This window comes from Salmo salar, chromosome 04 (genome assembly GCF_965601325.2).
Source record: "Salmo salar chromosome 04, fSalSal1, whole genome shotgun sequence".
Taxonomy (NCBI): domain Eukaryota; kingdom Metazoa; phylum Chordata; class Actinopteri; order Salmoniformes; family Salmonidae; genus Salmo; species Salmo salar.
The window spans coordinates 75,428,421-75,451,996 of record NC_138294.1 but is presented as its reverse complement, the minus strand read 5'-3'; positions in this window follow the sequence as shown (position 1 = coordinate 75,451,996).

Here is a 23,576-nt window from a genome sequence, read left to right as displayed (position 1 = left end):
ATAAAATATATTTTGATTTGTTTAACACTTTTTTGGTTACTACATGATTCCATACATGTTATTGCATAGTTTTGATGTCTCCACTATTATTCTACAATGTAGAAAATAGTAAAAATAAAGAAAAACCCTGGAATAAGTAGGTGTGTCCAAACTTTTGACTGGTACTGTGCGTCATTGGGTGTGCCCAGGGGGATGTCAATGTTTTTGTTAAGGCAATGTCGGAAGTGTCTCTGCGTTTGAGATGTCAAATCTGTGAGCGGATGCTCTTGTAACAAAGCCAAACCCATCCCACCTGGGTTAAAGTAGGAAAGTGTAGGCTATAAATAATGACACTCAAATGTACAATTATTAAACAAAATAATAAGGATTTATATTAGCCTAATTGAGGTGTAGATTACATCACACATTTGTAACGTCTGCTTCCAACTCACACCCTCAAACACGTAGATCCCTTGAATGCAGCTCACTTTCCAGCCCACACTCTTAAACACCTAGATCCCCTGAATGCAGCTCACTCTCCAGATCCCAATCACCTGAATTCTAATCACCTGTTCACACACCTGTATGTCATTACCACACACTTTAGTTCAGTTCTTTGCACCCCATCACAGTGAGGTATTATTTGTTTTGTGACACATGTCTTTCAGAGTGCTGGGTTTCCTGTGATTTACTCCTCCTGTGTATGATAGTTTTGCCTGCCTCACTAACGACACCTTTTGCCTATTCCCTGCCTGTACTTTAGCCTATCGGATTTCCTGTTATCTACCTGTTGCCTGATCTCCCGGACTACGTTACTAGCCTTCTCCCTGCCTGTACTGTTACCTTTTGGACCCTCTGTGTATGACCTTCTACCTGCCCCTGGACCCAGCTACCTTCCTCCTCCTGTGGTCCTTTGCAAATAAACACCTGCTGTGCCCTGCGCTTGAAACCAGCTCTCTGTCTCCCCTCGTGTTCAATTCAACATTCCAACATTGAATTTGTAACAAGGCTGCATGGGATTTCTAATCCCGTAATGAGGGTCGGTGCATCCAATGGAAATGTCCACGATAGGTATAGCCTAACACCCAGAGCCGCTTCTGGATTTTACAGCTAATCACTTTCTTTGTTAACCCTTTCGTGTACAAAGAATCTACCATACAGAGCACGAATCGGTAATAATAGCAGATCAACATTGAACATGCTGCAGTCAACACATGACTAGATGGAAAAATAACTTCAGAATGGAAAACATTTTCCCCAGACATAATTTATGCAGTCGTGTGAGTATGTCGAGTTCCTTTATATGAACTAATAAATAAAATTAACGTCGCACCATCAAACTTTCGGGTGGTTGCAATACAAAATAAACAAATTAGAATGTAGTTGTCAGGGCAATTTGTGGTACATATTTTATGTCATAAGGTTGCATAATTCATGTGTAAGGGTTTATTTGCAGTAAATCCTACTATTTGCCATATATCTCTATCTGATATTATAGGGAATGGGGCTCAAGCTAAGGACCTGAAACTATTTCAAATGTCAAATCAGTGAGACAAACTGATATTAGAGAGAAACTGATGTTAGAGAGAAACTGATGTTAAAGACAAACTGATGTTAAAGACAAACTGATGTTAAAGACAAACTGATGTTAGAGAGAAACTGATGTTAAAGACAAACTGATGTTAGAGAGAAACTGATGTTAAAGACAAACTGATGTTAGAGAGAAACTGATGTTAGAGAGAAACTGATGTCAGAGAGAAACTGATGTTAAAGACAAACTGATGTTAGAGAGAAACTGATGTTAAAGACAAACTGATGTTAGAGAGAAACTGATGTTAAAGACAAACTGATGTTAGAGAGAAACTGATGTTAGAGAGAAACTGATGTTAGAGACAAACTGATGTTACGGTGTCTTTCTGATAGCCATACTCACACACACACACAGCTTCCATTGGCCATTTTACACTCCAGGTGTAAGATTTTCCTTTTGAAGAAGGTTGTCTTGTTGAATCATTGGAAGTAAAACAAGTATCCTACAACCTCCAATTGTCTTCTTTTATATTTGAATCTTCTTAACATACATTTTTTGCAAATACCGTTTATGCATTAGATCATAAAAAATTGATTGACACTAATCTTTCAGTGGAATTAATTGGTAATGACATGATTTCAACAATGTTTCACCTCTTAGACTGCTAAATGTGATACCGAAGTAACAATGGTGTAATTATCCTTCTCTCTAAATTGCTATAGGCCTATATATGTGGATTATACTGTACTGCAGGTCATAGGGAAGTCAAAAGTTTCCATGTGCAAAACGAAGGAGTCATGGCTGACTGCAGCCGTGTGTAGCTATAATTACCACTAGGTTACGGGTGTAAGGACGGCCGCTCATGTTCCCCTTGAAAATACTCCTGTTGTTCAAATGGCAAAAGATGCCCTCAACAGTGCTTGACATTACCCGAGTGCATCTGTGCACACTGCCCATAATTAACATGATTATACTGTTTAGTCATGCATCATTTCTCTCCCTTTATTGCATATTTGTGGCATACTGTACTTTATGGGGAGTCTGAAGAATGCCAGCGATCTCATCAGTAATACAATATGTGGGAATGGGCCCACTGATGAGAGGAAATTCTTGTTGGGCTTCTACAATAGAAACAATTTACACGTGCGACTGCTTCTTGTTTGAAAGAGTAAATCAAGCTGACAAAGGTTTGCGCCCAGTTTATGAATAAGCAATTAAATGGAGCCCATTGCATTGCAGTTATACCATTGTTGTTGTTGTTGCGTTATGGCCATTGTTACATTTCCCCAGTGCTTAAAGATGCAATCTGTGATTGCTTCATCAATTTTTTTACTTTTAAATGAATGATATACCTCATTGATTCTTGAAGAATATAACTTATAAATGCCCCATGAGCTTAGTTTAACTGTCGTACGACTTCAGAACCCATAGCTCTGTCTATGAATTTGAGAGTGGTAACTTTCTCCAGCCCCATCCCTCAGCTGTTTCCAAAAAAGTGGTGGGTTGTCCACTTTGTTATTGTTTGAAATGCACATTGCCCCTTTAATCCGGTGGTGGAAACTTATTTCAAGTTGTATTTTCTGAGGCTTAACATACATGTTTTTCTACTAGCCAATCAGATCACGGTGTTTAAATTACAACGAGCCCTAATGAGCAGAACAGTTGTAATGAATGATATAAGGCAGTTTACTCATTGAGTACACTATAAGTAATAATAGTTTTTTTTTTATAAATAGCAGACATTGATTTGATACATTGATACATTTTTTTTTTTTTTGCAAAGATTTCTAAAAACCAGACTGAGCACAAGTTTATCCCTGAATGTGTCCATAGCTCTTTCATGCAGTCAAATGACCAAGTGGCCCCATGGGTGGAATGTTATTAATATTGTTAATAATTTCAGAATTAATTTTAAAAAACTCAAACCCGAAGAAAATCCGGTGTTTCTACAGTATTTCAAGTGGTTTTGTTACATTTTAGTCTTCTGTGATGTACAGTGCATTCGGAAAGTATTCAGACCCTTTGACTTTTTCCACATTTTGTTATGTTAGACTTATTATTATAAAATTGATTTAAAAAATCATCAATCTACACACAATACCCTATAATGATGAAGCAAAAACAGGTTTTTAGACATTTTAGCAAATGTATTAAAAAATGTGAACTGAAATATCACATTTACATAAGTAGTCAGACGCTTTACTCAGTACTTTGTTGAAGCACCTTGGGCAGCGATTACTGCCTCGAGTCTTCTTGGGTATGACGCTACAAGCTTGGCACACCTATATTTGAGGAGTTTCTCCCATTATTCTCTTCAGATCCTCTCAAGTTCTGTCAGGTTGGATGGGGAGAGTTGCTGCACAGCTATTTTCAGGTCTCTCCAGAGATGTTCAATCGGGTTCAAGTCCGGGCTGAGCCACTCAAGGACAATCAGAGACTTGTCCCAAAGCCACTCTTGCATTGTCTTGGCTGTGTGCTTAGTGTCGTTGTCCTGTTGGAAGATGAAGCTTCGTCCCAGTCTGAGGTCCTGAGCACTCTGGAGCAGGCTTTCATCAAGGATCTCTCTGTTCGTTGCTCTGTCCATCTTTCCCTCTATCCTGATTAGTCTCCCAGTCCCTGCCACTGAAAAACATACCCACAGCATGATGCTGCCACCACCATGCTTCACCTTAGGGATGGTGCCAGATTTCCTCCAGATGTGACACTTGGTGGGGCCTCCCGAGTGGCGCAGTGGTCTAAGGCACTGCATCACAGTGCTAGCTGTGCCACTAGAGATTCTGGCTTCGAGTCCAGGCTCTGCCGCAGCCGGCCGTGACCGGGAGACCCATGGGGCGGCGCACAATTTGCCCAGTGTCGTCTGGGTTAGAGAAGGGTTCGGCTGTCAGGGATGTCCTTGTCCCATCTCGCACAAGCGACTCCTGTGGCAGGCCGGGAGCAGTGGTGCTGACATGGTCGCCGGGTGTATGGTGTTTCCTCCGACACATTAGTGTAGCTGGCTTCCGGGTTAAGTGGGCATTGTGTCAAGAAGCAGTGTGGCTTGGTTGAGTTGTGTTTCGGAGGACGCACGGCTCTCGACATTCGCCTCTCCCAAGTCCGTACGGGAGTTGCAGCGATGAGACAAGATTGTAACTACCAATTGGATACCACGAAATTGGGGAGAAAAGCAGGATAAAAAAGTATAAATAAAAAGATGTGGCGCTTGGCATTCAGGCCAAAGAGTTCAATCTTGGTTTCATCAGACCAAAGAATCTTGTTTCTCATGGTCTGAGAGTCCTTTAGTTGACTTTTGGAAAACTACAAGCAGGATGTCATGTGCCTTTTACTGAGAAGTGGCTTCCGTCTGGCCACTCTACCATAAAGGCCTGATTGTTGGAGTGCTGCAGAGATGGTTGTGCTTCTGGAAGGTTCTCCCATCTCCACAGAGGAACTCTGGAGCTCTGTCAGAGTCACCATCGGGTTCTTGGTCACCTCCCTGACTAAGGCCCTTCTACCCCGATTGCTCAGCCTTGGTGGTTCCAAACTTCTTCCATTTAAGAATTATGGAGGCCACTGTGATCTTGGGGACCTTCAATGCTGCAGACATTTTTTGGTACCCTTTTCCAGATCTCTGCCTCGACAAAATCCTGAACTCTACAGACAATTACTTCGACTTCATGGCTTGGTTTTTGCTCGGATATGCACTGTCAACTGTTGGACCTTATATAGACAGGTGTGTGACTTTCCAAATCATGTCCAATCAAATGAACTTGACACATGTGGATTCCACTCACGTTGTAGAAACATCTCAAGGATGATCAATGGAAACAGGACGCACATGAGCTCAATTTCGAGTCTCATAGCAAAGGGTCTGCATAGTCACTTTACCCCTACCTACATGTACAAATTACCTCACCTAACCTGTACCCTTGCACATTGACTCGGTACTGGTACCCCTGTAAATAGCCTTGTTATTGTTATTTTACTGTGTTACTTTTTATTATTTTTTTCTTTAGTTTCTTTGGTAAATATTTTCTTAACTCTTTCTTGAAATGCATTGTTGGTTAAGGGCTTGTAAGTAAGCATTTCACGGTAAGGTCTAGACCTGTTGTATTCGGCGCATGTGACAAATAAAGTTTGATTTGATACATTTGTAATTTTTGTGCAAAAATTTAAAAAAAAAACAGTTTTCTCTTTTTCATTATTGGGTATTGTGTGTAGATTGATGAGGGGAAAAAACAATAAGGCTTTAATGTAACAAAATGTGGGGAAAGGGAAGGGGTCTGAATACTTTCTAAATGCACTGTATATAAAGTGTAATATTGGGATGCAAACTCAAAATGTAATACATTTCAACTCTATATCTGACATGGTACAGGTGTATTATTTTTTGTAAGCCTATAATCATGTGTGTGAGGTGTATACTTTTGTTTAAGACTACCAAGAAATACCCTGATTTAGCCCACTGCAGTAAAAGGTTAGTAATGTGTACAAATGTCTCCATCTGGAAATTGGCATGATAGACTACAGAACACAAGTACTGTGAAAATGTGTTTTCTGTCATGTATTGTGTGTAAACTCATATAACATAAAAACAGTTTGCATAATGATATTAATCTATATACCAAACCTTCAATATATTTTCCAAGCACAATATTATTATATTCTTCATTTTATTTGGTTTTATTGTCATTTTGATCGCATGGATGACCAGTCCTTACATCCATAGCTCCATCTATGAATTTAAGAGTGGTTAAATTTTTCCAGCCTTATTCCTCAGCTGGTTACCATAAAGACTGCCCCTTTAAGGTTTGAGTGAAACAAAAAAGAGTTGTGAAATGATGTTTAGAAACTTTTGTTTATCTCCTGCTAAACCAATTTAATTTATTTATTTTCTCCTCAAAGATAGTACATTTCAGAACAGACATCAGAAATGATTATCAAATGCAAATCACTTTCAAAGCCTCTTGTATATATTTATTTTTAACTCATCTGCCAATAATTCCGATTTTGAAGAAAGTACATCCTCAGGCCTCAGATAAGAATTGCTTCCCTGAACTGCATAATACAAAAGCTCATATACTTGTTTGAAAGTAGGCTTGATGATTGATCATTGTGGCTGTCTACATCCATATAAAATGTGTATTTGAAGAAAAACATTTATCTTAAAAGAAAAAAAACACTTCAGAGGAGATGGTGTTAGATAGGTACAAGATGAAAAGCAGTCTAGTTTGATCTGTTCTGAGTATAGGAACTATTGGTGGTTGTGCACTTTGTAATAACACTGGAGTATGAGACATTGAGATGTGGATGAAGCCTTTTTCTCTCTCATCAAAGGTATTCATTAGTACAGAGCAGATTGTTCTGAAGGGGACTGAAATCACATGGAGCAGCTTTCCGAGGCTTGGATTCAACTTTAGGCTACAACTTCCATGTCAGTGGGAGTGTGACGTCTTATTATGGATTATAGACCCAATTCGATAAATTGCAGATTTAAAAAAAACACTGCGGGTTCACTGATATTGTTTACAATTTACCATGAAAGCATAAAGTGAATTGAAACATTTACCCTAAAATAAATGAAACAATGAAATTATGAAAACTAGCTGGGCATTTCACATCGGCTACTCCCACCCCCTTTTGCCTTCTCTTCAGCAACCCCAGCCGCTGGGCAGAGCCCAATTGAGTGATCTGGGTCAACAGCACCAATGTAACAGTGTTGCTTCTGTCCCTCTCCTTGCCCCATCCTGGGCTCGAAGTAGGGACCCTCTAAACACATCAACAACTGTCACCCATGAAGCATCGATACTTGTCACTTCACAAAAGGCTCTTGCGGATCAAGGGAAAAAACTACTTCTAGGTCTCAGAGCGGGTGACGCCACCGACTGAATCCTACTTGCCCACACCACTAACTAGCGGGTGTCATTTCAACACAATCAATACTTTCGACTAGGTGAACCCATAGTTAACATCCAAGATGGCATAGCAGTCGGACATCTGTTTGGTCTTGTCTTGTCCCGTCCCGTGTATATATATTTTTCTTCGTATATATTTTGTACATATTTTTTCAATTTTTTTATCTTAATTTCCATCTACGGACTGAACATACTCTCCTGCAACCCGCCTCACCCAATGTGGTACTGATCTGCTATTTTTTATACCCATCAGAAGCTAGCCAGCTAACTAGCTACTAGCTAGTAGTCAGTTAGCCACTGCTAGCGGTCATCACCGTTAACTCGGACATCAGCAAGCCTCAGCCCGGTCAATTCCTGCCAGTCTGCACAGCGCGATATCAACCCAGAGCGTATCGGACTGCTTTTTCTCTACCACATCTCCGGATTCCTACCGCAAGCTCTGAACCTTTACACCGGATCATCGCAGCTAGCTGGCTAGCCTCTGATGGGGGTTCCGGTTTTAAAGTATAAAAAATAGCAGATCAGTACCACATTGGGTGAGGCGGGTGGCTACTCCTGGCTAATGTCTCTGTCCCGAAGCAAGAACCAGTTAACCTGGAGCTAGCCTCGAGCTAGGCCCATCTCCCGGCTAGCCGAAGAGATCCTTCAGCCAAATCTTGGGCTACAATACCTCTTTTGCCAACTGGCTAGGACCCTTTACTGCCGACACGGAGCCCCGCCGATCCATCATGACTGGTCTGCCGAAGTCTCACAGAGGCCCATCTGCTAGCCTGCTAGCCCCGGCCTGCTAGCTGTTTGAATCGCCGTGTCTCCAGCTTGCCTAGCTACTCACTGGACAATACGATTACTCGGCAACACATGCCTCTCCCTAATGTCAATATGCCTTGTCTATTGCTGTTTTGGTTAGTAATTTTTGTCTTATTTCACTGTAGAGCCTCCAGCCCTGCTCAATATACCTTAGCAAGCCCTTTTGTTCCACCCCCCACACATGCGATGACCTCACCTGGCTTAAATGGTGCCTCTAGAGACAAAACCTCTCTCATCGTCACTCAATGCCTAGGTTTACCTCCACTGTACTCACATCCTACCATACCCTTGTCTGTATATTATGCCTTGAATCTATTCATCTGCGCCCAGAAATCTGCTCCTTTTACTCTCTGTTCCGAATGCACTAGACGACCAGATATTATTGCCTTTAGCCGTACCCTCATCCTTCTCCTCCTCTGTTCCTATCATGATGTAGAGGTTAACCCAGGCCCTGCAGCCCCCAGCATCACTCCCATTCCCGAGGCGTTCTCATTTGTTGACTTCTGTAACCTTAAAAGCCTTGGTTTCATGCACGTTAACATTAGAAGCCTCCTCCCTAAGTTTGTTTTATTCACTGCTTTAGCACACGCCACCAACCCGGATGTCCTAACCTTGTCTGAATCCTGGTTTAGGAAGACCACCAAAAATCCTGAAATTTCCATCCCTAACTTATAACATTTTTTGACAAGATAGGACTGCCAAAGGGGGCGGAGTTGCAATCTACTGCAGAGATAGCCTGCAGAGTTCTGTCATACTATCCAGGTCTGTGCCCAAACAATTCGAGCCTCTACTTTTAAAAATCCACCTTTCCAGAAACCGTTGCCGCTTGTTATAGACCCCCTTCAGCCCCCAGCGGTGCCCTGGACACCATATGTGAATTGATTGCCCCCCATCTATCTTCAGAGTTCGTACTGTTAGGTTTCCTAAACTGGGACATGCATAACACACCAGCCGTCCTACAATCTAAGCTAGGTGCCCTCAATCTCACACAAATCATCAAGGAACCCACCAGGTACAACTGTAAATTCGTAATCATGGGCACCCTCTTAGATATAATCCTGACCAACTTGCCCTCTAAATACACCTCTGCTGTCTTCAACCAGGATCTCAGCGATCACTGCCTCATTGCCTTCATGCGTATTGGGTCCGCGGTCAAACAACCACCCCTCATCACTGTCAAACGCTCCCTAAAACACTTCAGCGAGAGGCCTTTCTAATCAACCTGGCCCGGTTATCCTGGAAGGATATTGACCTCATCCTATCAGTAGAGGATGCCTGGTTGCTCTTCAAAAGTCCTTTCATCTCCATTTTTAATAAGCATGCCCCATTCAAAAAATGTAGAACTAAGAACAGATATAGCCCTTGGTTCACCCCAGACTTGACTGCCCTTGACCAGCACAAACACATCCTGTGGCGTTCTGCATTAGCATCGAATAGCCCCCGCGATATGCAACTTTCAGCGAAGTCAGGAACCAATATACTCAGTCAGTTAGGAAAGCTAAGGCTAGCTTTTTCTAACAGAAATTTGCATCCTGTAGCACAAATTCCAAAAAGTTTTGGACACTGTAAAGTCCATGGAGAATAAGAGCACCTCCTCCCAGCTGCCCACTGCACTGAGGATAGGAAACACTATCACCACTTATAAATCTATGATAATCGATCATTTCAATAAGCATTTTTCTACGGCTGGCCGTGCTTTCCACCCTGCTACCCCTACCAGCCAATATCTCAGCACCCCCTGCAGCAACTTGCCCAAACCCCCCTGCATCTCCTTCACCCAAATCCAGACAGCTGATGTTCTGAAAGAACTGTAAAATCTGGATCCCTACAAATCAGCTGGCTAGACAATCTGGACCCTCTCTTTCTAAAATTATCCGCCGAAATTGTTGCAACCCCTATTACTAGCCTATTCAACCTCTCTTTTGTATCATCTGAGATCCCCAAAGATTGGAAAGCTGCCGCAGCATCCCCCTCTTCAAAGGGGGGGAAACTCTAGACCAAAACTGTTATAGACCTATATCCATCCTGCCCTGCCTTTCTAAAATCTTCGAAAGCCAAGTTAACAAACAGATCACCGACCATTTTGAATCCCACCATACATTCTCCACTATGCAATCTGGTTTCCGAGCGCACCTCAGCCATGCTCAAGGTCCTAAACGATATCATAACCGCCATCGATAAAAGACAGCACTGTGCAGACGTTTTCATCGACCTGGCCAAGACTTTCGACTCTGTCAATCACCACATTCTTATTGGCAGACTCAATAGCGTTGGCTTCTCAAATGACTGCCTCGCGTGGTTCACCAACTACTCCTCAGATAGAGTTCAGCGTGTCAAATCAGAGGGCCTGTTATCCGGACCTCTGGCAGTCTCTTCTGGGGGTGCCACAGGGTTCAATTCTTTGGCCAACTCTTTTCTCTGTACATACCAATGATGTTGCTCTTGCTGCTGGTGATTTTCTGATCCACCTCTACGCAGACGACACCATTCTGTATACATCTGGCCATTCTTTGGACACTGTTCTAACAAACCTTGAAACGAGCTTCAAAGCTATACAACTGTCCTTTCGTGGCCTCCAACTGCTTTTAAATGCTAGTAAAACTAAGTGCATGCTCTTCAACCGATTGCTGCCCACACCCTCCCGCCTGACTAGCATCACTACTCTGGACGGTTCTGACTTAGAATATGTGGACAACTACAATACCTAGGTGTCTGGCTAGACTGTAAACTCTCCTTCCAGATTCCCATTAAGCATCTCCAATCCAAAATTACATCTAGAATCTGCTTCCTATTTCACAACAAAGCCTCCTTCCCTCATGCTGCCAAACATACCCTCGTAAAACTGACTATCCTACCGATCCTTGACTTCAGCGATGTCCTTTACAAAATAGCCTCCAACACTCTACTCAGCCAACTAGATGTAGTCTATCACAGTGCCATCTGTTTTGTCACCAAAGCCCCATATTTCACCCACCACTGCAACCTGTATGATCTCGTTGGCTGACCTTCACTACATATTCGTCGCCAAACCCACTGGCTCCAGGTCATCTATAAGTCTTTGCTAGGTAAAGCCCGGCCTTATCTCAGCTCACTGGTCACCATAGCAACACCCACCCGTATGACATGCTCCAGCAGGTATATTTCACTGGTCATCCCCAAAGCCAACACTTCCTTTGGCCGCCTTTCCTTCCAGTTCTCTGCTGCCAATGACTGGAACGAATTACAAAAATCACTGAAGCTGGAGTCTTATATCTCCCTCTCTATCTTTAAGCATCAGCTGTCAGAGCAGCTGAGCAGAGCAGAGCAGATCACTGTACCTGTACACAGCCAATCTGTAAATTGCACACACAACTACCTCATCGCCATATTATTCCTTACCCTCTTGCTCTTTTACACCCCAGTATCTCTACTTGCACATCATCCTCTGCACATCTATCGCTCTAGTTAATACTAAATTGTAATTATTTCGCCTCTATGGCCTATTTATTGCCTTTCCTCCCTACTCTTCTACATTTGCACACACTATACATAGATTTTTCTATTGTGTTATTGACTGTACGTTTGTTTATGTGTAACTCTGTGTTGTTGTTTGTGTCGAACTGCTTTGCTTTATCTTGGCCAGGTAGCAGTTGTAATTGAGAACTTGTTCTCAACTGGCCTACCTGGTTAAATAAAGGTGAAATATATATTTTTTAAATAAATAGTGAGGTTGTCCTGTATCTGCAATTGGTTGAATTGTGGCCTATATAGCTTTGTTTGCAATCAGTGGTGGCAGTTACAATGACAATTGTTTGGACTGATCTCCAATGGTGCAATGCTAGTACTATATGTCCACTTTGGTAAACATACGGGCATAGTACGAAACACATCATCAAACAGATATGAGGATTGATACATCAAACAGAGGAAGCTACTGTAACTTGACAAACATAGTGACAGATACCCACCCATCAAAGGAAGGATTCCACCCTCTCTAATGGCCATTTATTATTTTCTCCACCTAACTTTAAACATTGCTGTGAGTACTTAAACAAGCATATCATGTACTTAATGGCATGGAGTTTTTCAGAAGGAAATGAGAAAGTGAGCTACAATGGTGAAAGGCTGATGGGGGCGATTTGCTATCTAATGAAGCAAGGAGCCCTTAGAAAAAGGTTGAGAAGATGTAGAGGGCTACGTGGCACTTGGAGTTCACATTACATTTATATTTAGCCATCACTCTTAGATCACATAGAATGAGTACGTTTGGAGGAATGGGATTTTTCCATACTTCTCTCCCCACCTCAACAGTGGGGATAAAAAATGTAATTTCAGTTTCTATGGTTGCCAATGATACCTGTAACTTTGTTGCCAGTAAGGTCTGTTTTGTGTAGTGATATTGAACGGTAGGCTAATAAGGAACTAGTTGTTGGAGCTACTTTTAGAACAACCAGCATCAAACATTCAAGAAAGCCTTGGTATTACGTTATGTCTGCATAATTTTTTCATACCTAAATTAGACAACCTGATTTAAGTAATAAAGCTAGTTCAACCATGCCAAAGTGGAGTGAACTAGAACGAAAGCTGATCAACAAGTACATTAGAGTGTCTAGTTTGAGAAACAGACGCCTCACAAGTCCTCAACTGGCAGCTTCATTAAATAGTACCTGAAAAACACCAGTCTCAACGTCAACAGTGACGAGGCGACTCCGGGATGCTGGCCTTCTAGGCAGAGTTCCTCTGTCCAGTGTCTGTGTTCTTTTGCCCATCTTAATCTTTTCTTTTTATTGGCCAGTCTGAGATATGGCTTTTTCTTTGCAACTCTGCCTAGAATGCCAGCATTCCGGAGTCGCCTCTTCACTGTTGATGTTGAGACTGATGTTTTGAGGTTACTATTTAATGAAGCTGCCAGTTGAGGACTTGTGAGGCGTCTGTTTCTCAAACTAGACAATCAAATGTACTTGTCCTCTTGCTCAGTTGTTCACCGGGGCCTCCCACTCCTCTTTCTATTCTGGTTAGAGCCAGTTTGCGCTGTTCTGTGAAGGGAGTAGTACACAGCGTTGTACGAGATCTTCAGTTTCTTGCAATTTCTCGCATGGAATAGCCTTCATTTCTCAGAACAAGAATAGACTGACGAGTTTAAGAAGAAAGTTCTTAGTTTCTGGCCATTTTGAGCCTGTAATCGAACCCACAAATGCTGATGCTCCAGATACTCAACTAGTCTAAAGAAGGCCAGTTTTATTGCTTCTTTAATCAGAACAACAGTTTTCAGCTGTGCTAACATAATTGCAAAAGGGTTTTCTAATGATCAATTAGCTTTTTAAAATGATAAACTTGGATTAGCTAACACAACGTGCCATTGGGACACAGGAGTGATGGTTGCTGATAATGGGCCTCTGTACGCCTATGTAGATACTCCATGAATAATAATCTGTTTCCAGCTACAATAGTAATTTACAACATTAACAATGTCTACACTGTATTTCTGATCAATTTGATGTTATTTTAATGGACCATAGCTTTTCTTTCAAAAACAAGGACATTTCTAAGTGACCCCAAACTTTTGAACAGTAGTGTTCATCACAGGATGAGGTTAAGCAGAAAATCACACATTTTGGCTATGTAGAGCCAAACAAATATTGTATATCATATTGCTGGATTGTTGCAAAAATATCTGTGACTCTTTATCACAGTGTAATTGTTTGATAAGGGAATTGGCGATCGTTGCTATTGCCTCATTGAAGAACCCTGCCAGAAAATAAGCCTAAAATACTGCAATATGAAACACTGTGCACTTAACAAGAGAGAGGTCTCAAATGACACCCTATTCCTTACATAGTGCACTGTGGTCCAGGACAAAAAGTGTATTTCTTTATAAACGGTTCACCCAATGTAGATGAAAATACCTTAAAATTAAAGCTGTCAGTCTGCATTTTAACCTCATAGTATCATTTCAAACCAAAGTGCTGGTGTACAGAGCCAAAACAACAACAAATGTGTCACTGACCCAACACTTTTTGAGCTCCCTGTTGATACCAATGCTCTGCTGTAAATGGTTGTCTTGTTTTTTATATTCTTATTTGTGTATTCTGTCATTTCAAACACAAATTAAAGCAGCTAGTATCTAAATATTTATGTTTACAATGTAGATTGGTTTATAAATCATGCCTACCAACATATGTATGAACTAGTGATCAAATAAAATATATATTAACCCAGGTGGCATATCAAACAATGTATTGCACTATATAGGGAATAGGGTATCATTTTAGACACACATGGACAGAATTATAATGGGGCACATGATTCTGTGTTTTCCATCCCAGAGTGTTGTAGAAACACGCTCGACACTAAACCCACTGATGGGGTAGTAATAGGTGTGGATAGGAAGAGAGCACAAAGAATAGCTTGATAAAAGAAAAGCAACACAAGTCACGTCCACCAATTTGATGGGTAGAGGATTCTCAACCCAATATTTTTTCTGTGTGCGTTACTAAGGGTAGAGCATGTAAATTGTTTCTGTCAATGGGGGGTTGTGGTCGTCTTGGTGATGGTTAAAATAGTAGGGGGAGATAATGCAACCTTGACGGGTAACTGTTTGAGTCACTTTGTTGTTTTTAGCTTCTCGGGAAGAGGCCCCATCTCCTTTCCTGCCCGCTGTGTGAGCCTAGCAGGACAGCGCAGGCAGTTAACAGGGCTGGCACATGTACCCCTTTGTCTCATGCTGATAGGTACGAGGGAGACCAGCGGTATCTACAGATTGTGGCATCGGCAGATAATCAATCATGCCTCAGTGGCCAATGGAATAATAGAATATATTACAATGAAAACTAACCGGCACCATAATATCACCAGAATATTCAAATGTTGACTTCACCTGCACTACTCGTTCATACTGAGTCATCTATGACACGTTCGAGTACTCTATGATATACAACACTTTTGATTACTCAAGTGACTTTTATGTTTCAACCTCTGTACCTTCTTGATGAAATGTTCTCTCTAATCGTACTCTAATTGTTGAAAGGTACACATGGTGCTGGGGGTTAATGAAGATTGACATGGTTGTTGTTATTCTCTCCCCTTTCATATTCAGTTCATTATTGTTTTGTATATGTGCTTTTTGTGTCAATTAGTGTGTTGTGGGAGCTTGCTTTGTTAGACTGGTAAATGCGTATACAGTATTTGTATGAAAAACAGGAGTGCCAAAAGTGCCTTTTATCCAAGCCTTGCTGGTTTGGACTCATTGGCCCTGTACACACTGAGGTTGTACAACTGATCTACAGAACATTTGACACAAAGGTTGTGATTCAACTGATATCTCCCCAATGCTTGTGCAATCATTTTTGTGCATAACACCTTGCCGTTGTATCACAACTGTTGTGCCAAATGCGTTGTACAGTCTTACGTTGTAGTGATAATTTAGATTCAATGCAACGTATATCTTAAGATCTCTGTTGCAGACGTTAATAAATAAATGTTGTTCTTTGATTGGTTTTGCTGGACTCTCTTGGGACCTCCACTGGTAGTTTTAGGAGAAGAAAACACCTAATCGCATGGTATCAAGCTCCTTCTTTATAATAATATAGCTTTTTTGAAATTATGTGAACAACCCTACCATCTTTTTATTTTTAAGGTCATGTGTGATGATATTCGTCCATGTATGGACTTCTTTGCAGCTGCTTCAGTTCCTAAAATGAAAATCTAAGTTGTTTTATATGCAGTCTCTCTGTCTCTTGTGTCAGCAGTCTTGGCCCAGTCTCTGGGCATACACTCTCTTCCTCAGAGCTAGATTAGTTGAGCTTCTACTGGTTTTATCTGCATTGCAGAGATACGCCTTTGCCTCCAGGGTATGCCTATTTCAGTGCACCCCGGGCACAACATGGTTTTGTTCATTTTTAACCCTTTATGTTTTAAATGCACAAAAACACCAAGGCCCCAATTCAATACATTTCAGAACCTCACTGTGGATTCACTCAGAAATGCTGGATCTTAAATACAGTTGTGGTTTCATGCTAGTATTCAATGACATTGTCCACAATAACAAGTGTGCTGGTTTTAATGTGGTAAAATACATCCGATACAGCGTAATCTTTCTATTTGAATGTGAGTTTTCAATAGAGCCAACCCACTGGGTACAGACATCAGTTGAACATCTAGTTTTGATTTACATTTGGTTGAGTTGTCTAATGTGAATTCAACGTGTTATTGGATTTACGTAGGTTAAAAGTTGGGTGAAAAATAATGCCCTCTACATTGATGACTTTTTGCAATTCCAATTAGTTTTCGACATTGATTCAACGCCATCACATTGTTTATTTTGGGTTGAAATGATGTGGAAACAATGTTGATTCAACCAGCAATGGTTGATCCCTTGTGGGTGTTTCTTTCAAGCAGCGTGTCAACATCGTGTTTTATCACAAAGTCACAAAGTATCAGTATCTTATGGGTTCTGAGTACGACAGTTGAACTAAGTTCATGAGGTGTTTCTTATGCATATTCTTCAAGAATCAAGGGCTATGTATCATTAATTTAAAAGTCCCAAAATCTATGTACCAATCACAGATTGCCCCAGGTATGTTTTGGTAGCACAGATACAATGGAAACTCACAGGGGTCATATTCTAAGGAACCTATTTTATGGTAAGTTAGAGACAGAAAAGCTTTTATGATGCCATTTTTACTTATCTAGTGTACAGTATGACATCAATTCATTAATCAAGGGAGTAAACATTAACTTGAATTGTGATTATTAAGACGTTCACAACACAAAACAGTACTCCGATTTTGTCTGTATGCTCATTGTTGTGCTATTTCCTGATAAATATTAAATGCATGTTTATCGAATTTGATATATTCCATAAGATTTAGCCAACACAGACTGTATGTGCACAGCATACAAATTGAGTGAGAATGTAGTGCTCTCTTGTGGCTTAAAAGGAAACTGAGCAAACAACCAGAACTAGTCATCTAGACCAGGAGCAGGAGACCTGACCAGGAAAAACTCTAATATCTTTGAGGTTGGAGTTATTCCTGGTCACATCATTTAGTCAGGAAAAACTCCTAGTCGTCGCTAAAAGATATGGTCAGATATATTTTCATCAGAATCATGTGATAAATGAATGTTTGTTGTCAAAGTTCAGCATTATATGGATTGCAAAAGGTAAAGAGTTTAGGGATACTTCAGACAAAATGCAGAAATCTATTGACTCTGACAAGAAATTATTCCCAATCAACAATGAATGCAGGTGTACGACACCAATTTGACGGGGTGCCTCTCAATACTTCCCTTTCAGCTCTTTCAATTCTTTGACTGTCTGCCTCTGGCAGTTTCTTGGGAATCATTGTGTCTTGCCTCTGTTCAGACTTTCTGTTCCTTGCTGACATGCCTTACCTATAATCTAAACAATAATCAACTAGGGTTTTTGTCTACTCCACATTCCCACTTTAAAGGCAATTTACCTCCTCCTTCTGTCTCTTGTTCACAGACAAACATACATTCACTTGAGACTTCTCTCCCATCTCCTCCCTCCTCGCATCCACCCAATCTCTAATCAATTTTTTTCTCGTTACCCACCTCTGTTTCTCCAAAGCTCTAGCTCAGCTATCTCTCCTTACCTATCTGCGCATCACGTCTCTTCCATCACAATATATTCAAGGCTCAGTTTCACTATCTGCTGAACCTCCTTCCCTAATCTAACTTTAATCTCACGTTATTAAGAACCCATCCAGACCCTCCCATCTATACATTTTTTTAGCTCTTGCTCATCTATCTTCCTTCCATTGTTATTGTTTTTCTCCCAGCTAGACCACATTCCCTGTGGGCCTGCATCATATCAGGGAGAAATTCAACAAGTACAGATGTATAGGATCTTAATTTGATCTATTTTGTTGCTGAGAATTTTCCTGCACTGTAGGAAATGCAAACTTCTAGTGTATTTGAGGTTTAAAAAAGCTTCTAAAGTTAGTAATTTCCACTTTAAAATATCAGACTTGATTTGCTCAAATTAAAAATATATCAATCCCTACAAATAAAAATCCATTCATTATAATCCACATAATGTTTTTGATGCTGCAGGATTATATTCCTGCTGAAGCAAAGGGGCTCAAATTAAGATCCTACATCTGTAAGCACCTCACAGCAAAGCAGCAAATTCCTCTCACCTGTTATTCACAAATTATATGGTATGTCATGGCTGCTGCTCTATGGTATTTTTTATACAATAGGTTTTATACAGGGGAAAGTATTGGTTTAGATATTATTACCACAGGAAACCAGAGTTTAGCCTACAAATACAGATATGACCAGTTTCTCACAACAGCAAAATAATCCTGCAGTAACAAGTAATGTGAATTATTGCGTGGATAATTCATGGAGATTTTGGCAGGGGTTGATACATTTTTCGTAAAGTGAAAATCAAGTCTGAAATTTCAGAAGCCTTTTTAAACCTCAAATACACTACTAGTTTTACATTTCCTGCATAGCAGGGTGATCAAATTAAGATCCTACATCTGTACAACAAAAACAACTTGATCAAAATATCATATCATGTGCATTCGGAAAGTATTCAGACCCCTTGACATTTTCCACATTTTGTTATGTTACAGCTTTATTATATCAATCTACACACAATACCCCATAATGACAAAGCAAAAACTGGTTTTATGTATTGCAAATGTATTAAAAATAAAACAAAACAAATCCCTTATTTACATACAGTACCAGTGAAAAGTTTGGACACACCTACTCATTCAAGAGTTTTTCTTTATTTTTACTATTTTCTACATTGTAGAATAATAGCAAAGACATCAAAACTATGAAATAACAGATATGGAATCATGTAGTAACCAACAAAGTGTTAACCTGTTATGGCTAGGGGGCAGTATTTTCACAGCCGGATAAAAAACGTACCCGAATTAATCTGATTATTACTCCTGCCCAGAAACTAGAATATGCATATAATTATTAGCTTTGGATAGAAAACACTCCAAAGTTTCTAAAACTGTTTGAATGGTGTCTGTGAGTATAACAGAACTCATATGGCAGGCCAAAACCTGAGAAGATTCCATGCAGGAAGTGCCCTGTCTGACAATTTCTTGCCCTTCTTGATTATCTCTATCCATTACAGAGGATCTCTGCTGTTACGTGACACTTCCTACGGCTCCCATGGGCTCTCAGAAGGTGGCAAAAAGCTGAATCGTGGCTTTGCAGGCTCTGGCTGAAAAAAAGTAGCACGTTTGGGTAGTGGCTGGTTACAGTACTGTGAGACTCAGGCGCGTGCCCGAGTCGACCTCATGCTTTGTTTTCTTTTGTCTGTTTACCTAAACGCAGATTCCCGGTCGGAATATTATCGCTATTTTACGAGAAAAATGGCATAAAAATTGATTTTAAACCGTGGTTGACATGCTTCGAAGTACGGTAATGGAATATTTAGAAATCTTTTGTCACGAATTGCGCCATGCTCGTGACCCTTATTTACACTTCGGACAGTGTCTTGAACGCACAAACAAAACGCCGCTATTTGGATATAACGATGGATTATTTTGAACCAAACCAACATTTGTTATTGAAGTAGCAGTCCTGGGAGTGCATTCTGACGAAGACAACAAAGGTAATCAAACTTTTGTAATAGTAAATCGGAGTTTGGTCAGGGCTAAACTTGGTCGGTGTCTAAATGGCTAGCCCTGTGATGGCTGGGCTATCTACTGAGAATATTGCAAAATGTGCTTTCACCGAAAAGCTATTTTAAAATCGGACATATCGAGTGCATAGAGGAGTTCTGTATCTATAATTCTTAAAATAATTGTTATGTTTTTTGTGAACGTTTATTGTGAGTAATTTAGTAAATTCACCGGATGTTTGCGGGGGTATGCTAGTTCTGAACGTCACATGCTAATGTAAAAAAGCTGGTTTTTGATATAAATGCTGGTTTTTGATATAAATATGAACTTGATTGAACAAAACATGCATGCATTGTATAACATAATGTCCTAGAGTTGTCATCTGATGAAGATCATCAAAGGTTAGTGCTGCATTTAGCTGTGGTTTTGTTTTTTGTGACAGTATATGCTAGCTTGAAAAATGGGTGTCTGATTATTTCTGGCTGGGTACTCTGCTGACATAATCTAATGTTTTGCTTTCGCTGTAAAGCCTTTTTGAAATCGGACAGTGTGGTTAGATTAACGAGAGTCTTGTCTTTAAAATGCTGTAAAATAGTCATATGTTTGAAAAATTGAAGTTTTTCGGATTTTAGAGGAGTTTGTATTTCGCGCCACGCCCATCATTGGATATTGGAGCAGGTGTTCCGCTAGCGGAACGTCTAGATGTAAGAGGTTAAACAAATCAAAGTATATTTTAGATTTTAGATTCTTCAAAGTTGCCACCAATTGCATTGATGACAGCTTTGCACACTCTTGGCATTCTCTCAACCAGCTTCATCCAGTAGTCACCTGAAATGTAATTCAATTAACAGATGTGCCTTGTTAAAAGTTAATTTGTGGAATTTCTTTCCTTCTTTGTCACACCCTGATCTGGTTCACCTGACCTTGTGATTGTCTCCACCCCTCCAGGTGTCGCTTATTATCCCCGGTGTATTTATCCCTATGTTTCCTGTCTCTCTGTGCCAGTTCATCTTGTCCAAGTAAACCCATGTCTCTCCTAGCTCCTATTTTTCCCAGGCTCAATTTTTTCATAGCCATCCTGGTTTTGACACTTGCCTGTCCTGACACCGAATCTGCCTGCCTGACCACTCTGCCTGTTCTGACCTCGAGCCTGCCTATCCCCTTGTATTGTTTGGACTCTGACGAGGTTTATGAATTCTCGCCTGTCCCCGACCTGCCTTTTGCCTACCCCTTTTGGTGTAATAAATATCACAGCTCAACCATCTGCCTCCTGTGTCTGCATTTGGGTCTCGCCTTGTACCCTTATAGTACGAACTGACCATGACAGACACAGCAGACTGGGACCAGCTCCGTCACGCTGTCTCCCTGCAGGGAGCCACCATTGGGAGGCATGAGGAGCTACTGCTGGACCTTTTGGAAGGGATTCGTTCCCTGACGGAACGCCACAAGGTTATAATGGAGCAAATCAGTAGGTTAGCTCATAGGCAGCCCGCCACCTCTGAGACCTCCCAACCACCCAGTAACCTTTCTACTACTAGTGGATTTGTTCAACCTACCCTGGCTTCACGAGAACCCCGCTTACCTCCTCCGGAGCATTATGCAGGCAATCCTGGTACTTGCCAGGCATTCCTTTCCCAGTGCTCCCTCATTTTTGAACTCCAGCCCTCTTCGTTCCCGTCGGACCTATCGAAGATAGCGTATTTAATCACGCTAATGTCCAGAAGGGCGCTCTCCTGGGCAACGGCTGTGTGGGAACAGCAATCCGCTGTGTGCCATAGCCTGGGGGAATTCATGGAGGAAGTGAGGAAGGTTTTCAATTCTCTGGTGCCCGGGAGGGAGGTGGCTCAAACTACTGCAGGTTCATCAGAACTCCCGTAGTGTGGCAGACTATGCAGTAGATTTTCGCACATTGGCCACCGAGAGTTCCTGGAATCTGGAGGCTCTGTTTGACACCTTTCTCCACGGACTGTTGGAGGGGATAAAGGATGAGCTCGCAACTCGGGAAATACCATGGGACCTCGATTCCCTCATCGCCCTGGTGATTAGGATTGATGGGCGCCTACGAGAACGCCGGTGTGAGAAGAGGTCGGGTCTCGGGAACCCTCGTTCGTCTGCTGGTGCTGGTGCCTGTCCGAAGGTATCCGGAAATCCCCGATGTTGGTTTTTCTGAGGAGAGCCGAAAACACCAGAGGTTCCCAGAGAATCATCGACGACGGGTGAGTTAAATACTCCTGAGCCCATGCAACTGGGAAGGGCTAGGTAATTGGTTGGGGAACGATCACGTAGGCTGAATTCTAACTGTTGTCTGTACTGTGGAGGGGCGGGACATTATATAGCCACTTGCCCAGTTAAGAAGCCCTTTTCTTTAGTGGGTACAAGTACTCTGGTGAGCCAGACTGGGAGTCCCCTAACTTCCATCACCTGTCAACCTTTTTTGTGATTCTGCTGTGGAGAGACCAGTCTAAGTGTCTCTGGGTGCTCATTGACTCTGGGGCTGATGAGAGTTTTATGGACACTACCATGGTTTATGAATTAGGTTTTCCCACTCTGTCCCGATGGATGCAAGTGCACTGGACGGCCGCTCTATTGGCAGAGTCACCCATAGCACTGTTCCCGTTTATATACGGGTATCAGGAAACCACAGTGAGGCCATACAGTTCCTTCTCATCAATTTCCCGCCATGATCCTGTGGTTTTGGGATTTTCTTGGCTCCAGAAACACAATGCTGTTATTGACTGGACCCCGAGCTCCATCCTGGGTTGGAGCCCGTGTTGTCATTCTCATTGCCTAATAGCGGCACAACCGTCCTTGAGACGTCCTCCTCAGGACGTAAGCAAAGCCACAGATGTGTCTGCCATCCCCGCTGAGTACCATGACTTCCTGGAGGTCTTCAGTAAGGCACGGGCTACTTCTCTTCCCCTGCACCGTCCTTATGATTGTGTCATTGATCTCCTCCCAGGCACCACACTACCTCATGGTCAGCAATATTCTCTATACGGCCTAGAGACCAAGGCCGTGGAGGAGTACATTGAGGATTCTCTGGCTACTGGAGGCATCTGTCTGTCTGCATCTCCTGCCGGCGTGGGGTTTTTCTTCATTGAGAAGAAGGACAAGACCCTGCGTCTGTGCATTGACTACCGGGGTCTGAATGATATAACGATCAAGAATTGTTACCCCCTTCCACTCCTCTCCTCTGCCTTCGAACCTCTCTAGGGGGCCAACATTTTTTCCACACTGGACCTTTGGAATGCCTACCACCTGGTTCGGATACGCGAAGGAGATGAGTGGAAGACAGCATTCAACACAGCCAGTGGACATTATGAGTACCAGGTCATGCCGTTTGGATTCACCAGCTGTCTTCCAGGCTCTGGTAAACGATGTGCTTCAGGACATGCTAAACCGTTTCATGTTCGTCTACCTTAACGACATCCTGTTTTTTTCCCGGTCTGCCCAAGAATGTGTTCTTCATGTCAGACAAGTCCTTCAGCGCCTCCAGGAGAACCAATTGTTCGTGAAAGCCGAGAAGTGTGAGTTCCACCGCTCTACAATCTCATTTCTGGGTTATGTCATCGCTGAAGGAAATGTCCAAATGGATCCTGGAAAAGTGAAAGTAGTGGTAGATTGGCCTCAACCTACATCCAGGGTGCAGTTACAACGTTTCCTGGGTTTCGCTAACTCCAAGATGGCGAAGCAGTGGGGATGTCTGTTTTGATTGTCTTGTCCCGTCCCTTGTATATATCATTTTTCTTCGTATATATTTCAGCTAAC